This window comes from Limulus polyphemus, unplaced genomic scaffold, assembly GCF_000517525.1.
Source record: "Limulus polyphemus unplaced genomic scaffold, Limulus_polyphemus-2.1.2 Scaffold3213, whole genome shotgun sequence".
Lineage (NCBI taxonomy): Eukaryota > Metazoa > Arthropoda > Merostomata > Xiphosura > Limulidae > Limulus > Limulus polyphemus.
The window spans coordinates 71,437-75,059 of record NW_013668823.1 but is presented as its reverse complement, the minus strand read 5'-3'; positions in this window follow the sequence as shown (position 1 = coordinate 75,059).

Sequence of the window (3,623 nt, the reverse complement as noted above, 5' to 3'; positions counted from 1 at the left end):
TACGGGAAGTTGTGCTGCATCAATCCCATGATAGTTTAACAGGAGAACATCTCGAAGCTAAGAAGACAGTGAGTCACCTACGACAGAGATTTTACTGGATATGTATGAGGCAAGATGTGGAGGAATGGTGCAGGACATGCAGTATATGTTGTGCTAAAAGGGGACCCCTAGCATAAGTTATATCAAGTTGGCACACCAATGGAAAGAGTAGCTGTTGACATTGCTGGTCCTTTGCCCCAAACTCGTGCTAGAAACAGGTACATTTGTGTGGTGATGGATTATTTCACCAAATGGCTTGAGGCATATGCAATACCAAACCAGGAAGCTACAACTGTAACTTCGGTTATTAGTGATTTCTTCTTCAGATTTGGTATACCATATGAACTGCATTCAGATCAAGGCCGTAACTTCGAATCAGCGGTGTTCCAAGAATGCTGTAAGTTGTTTGGCATCCGAAAGACCAGGACAAAGCCTCTTCACCCAAAGTCCGATGGGATGGTAGGAAAGTACAACTGGACATTGGGACAAGAATTGGCAAAGTTTTGTAATAGCCACCAAGATGACTGGGATGTTTAATCCCTCCACTGTTGATGACCTATAGGACAGCAGAGCATGAAGCCACTGGATACACTCCAGCAAAGTTGATGTTTGGTCGGGAACTTCATGTTGCCAGTGGATCTGTTAACAGAACGCCCACCTTATGAAGAGTTGCCTGAAAATGTGTCAGAATTCGTGAAAGTGTTATCAGAAAGGGTGGATGATATTCATCAAGTGCGTTCAAACTTGAAAACGTCTGCTGATTCCATGAAGCTATGTTATGATAAAAAGTCTACTGAAGTCAGCTTTTTAACAGGAGACAAGGTGTGGTTGTATATTCCCAAGAAGACCAAAGAGAAATCTCTTAAGTTGTCGTCTCCATGGGAAGGCCCATATGACATAGTGGATCGTCTCTCATACCTGACTTTTCGAATAAAATGTTGTCGGCGAGGTACGCCAAAGTTGGTGCATGCCAACAGGCTTTGGCGTTATCACGGTCGAGGACATTTCAGTTGGGACAAAGTGAACAACGGAACAAAAGATGCCACTGAATACAGGTCACCTGGAAAGGCCACTGTCAAAGAAGAAATTTTACTCGGTTTTGAGAAGGGAAACAGTGAAGCCCTTCATGAAGTTATTACCACTGATGTGACTATTACCGATAATAGGACAATTCCTGATGGAGCAGATAAATCTCACGTGAAGCAGAAGCCAGAACGGAAGAAGATATGTCCCGTAAAATTAAGAGACTTTGTGGAATTTTAATTTTGTGTTTGTAAATCTTGTACATTTAATTAAGTTATTGTTAATTATCTATTGGTTTAACTTAAGTGGCTATTGTTCGGGACAAACAATACTCTAGGAAGGGGCAGTGTTACGGCAGTGGAAGTCACATGATGCTGGTAACACGTATTGAGTATCTCGAACGTTCCTGAAAGCTCGAGAGTTTGCTAGAATCGCGCTTTTATATATATAAGACTGGCGAGAAGTGACGGCATAGATAATTGAATTGCAGTCAGGCAGAGATAGAGATGGGCAATTGAGTCAAGCGCAGTAGTAAGTAAAGTGCGTGAATCGTTTGTTGTGAGTTATAGCGTGTGTTGAAGTTAAAGTGACTGTAGAAATTAAGTGTATTGCAAAGTTGAATTGAGAAAGAATAAACTAGTTTTTTTTTTAAAGAAAAGACATATATTACTGAAGTTGTATCAAAGAAATTATACGGGCAATTAGCAAACGCCCAGAGATGTAACAGTACAATAAAGAAGGGATGAAAAGTGTGATATGCAGGAGTATTATAAGTTTTCTACCTGCTTCAATTATATAGGAATTTTAATTGTTTCTTCCATTTACTTAGTTTACATGCAGCTTTAACATAAACATGTGATTCAGAATGTCACTAAGATGACTTGTTCTAGTTGTTTTGATTCTTTGTTCTCTATTCTTGATAATGTCTGTTCTTCTCAAGATGTCATGGCCAGGTGGTTAGGGCGCTTGACTCGCAATCCCCGTTCCACCAAACATGCTCGCCCTTTCAGCCGTTGGAGCGTTATAATGTGGCGGTCAATCCCACTATTCATTGGTAAAAGAGTAGCCCAAGAGTTGGAGTTGGGGGTTGATGACTAGCTGCCTTCCCTCTAGTCTTACACTGCTAGATTAGGAAGAGCTAGCGCAGATAGTCCTCGTGTAGCTTTGCGTGAAATTCATAACAAACAAATAACAAATTTTCTCAAGATGATATTGCAGTAACATATAGCACCAGGATTGAAATAATTAAAATGAAATGTGTTACAACAAACTTTTCATTATTAACATATATAACGAAAATCGTTATTTCAGTATAAATGAAAAAAAGTGGGGTGGTTTGTTTTGAATTTCGCGTAAAAGTACACAACGGCTATCTGTCTCTAATTTAACAGAGAGAAGGCAGTTAATTACCATCACCCACTGCCAAATCTTGGTCTATTCTTTTACCAATGAATAGTGGGATTGACCATCATATTGAAAGGTCGAGCATGTTTGGTGTGACGGGGGTTTGAACCCGCGACCCTTAGATTGCGAGTCGAGTGCCCCTAACCAACTGGCCATGTCGGCCCAAAAACAACAGTGAAAATAATGTCAAACATGTTGTAATATGTTTTTATCTTTCTTGCAACTTTCAACCTCTTTACGTTCTTCAATCATCATCAGGTATGAAATAATAGTTCTTCAATTCAGCTAAGTGTACACTACAAAAGAACATTATAATCATGCAAAATAAGAATGAGATGAATATGCATTATTATTAGATGCTAAGAAACAATATCAAGGTGAATAAAAGCAAGTAATACTTTAAACTAGTGAAATAGTCATTCACTGTACAAAAAAAACAAAAAAAAACAACAATGCATTCTCTAACACATAGTAATACACGATGTTAAAGTATAGACAATTACCGGGTTAATATTGTTACGACAGCGGAAGTCACGCGACGCTGAGAGCATGTGCGCTGGAGATTTTAGAAGGATCATGACTTATCGGGGAACCTCGTTAATGTCCCAGTGTTTGCTAGACGCCCTCTTTTTTAGTATATAAGCCAGTGATAGATAGATATGCAGACAGATTGAAAATAGAGATAATTGAGTCAAGCGAACAGTAGGCACCGTAAGTAAAGTGTGTAAATCACTGTGATTTATAGCGTGTTATAAAGGTTGTTAAGTGACTGTCGAAATTAAGTGTATTACAAAGTTTGTAACGAGAAAAAATAAACTAGTTTTAATCAAGAAGGGACATGTATCGCTGAAGTCACTTGGAAAGAATTTTTACCGGAAAATTATCAAACAAGCAGATATGTAACAATATAGATAATTCTGAAAAGAAGACTAGCTATTGACTGAAAGTAGGTGTTGTTTAGCACCTTCTGTGATTTGCCAAAATATCATGGGCACACTCCACGTTTCTACAAATATTTGTCCAAATTAATCTAGCAAAACATTTCTCGCAATATTCTAAATTATTTTTTCTAATTTATTCACATGTTATCACGTATTGCAATAGGATATCAAAATGTTGTTGCGTCAGCGAGGTCACGTGACTAGTGTCACGCCACC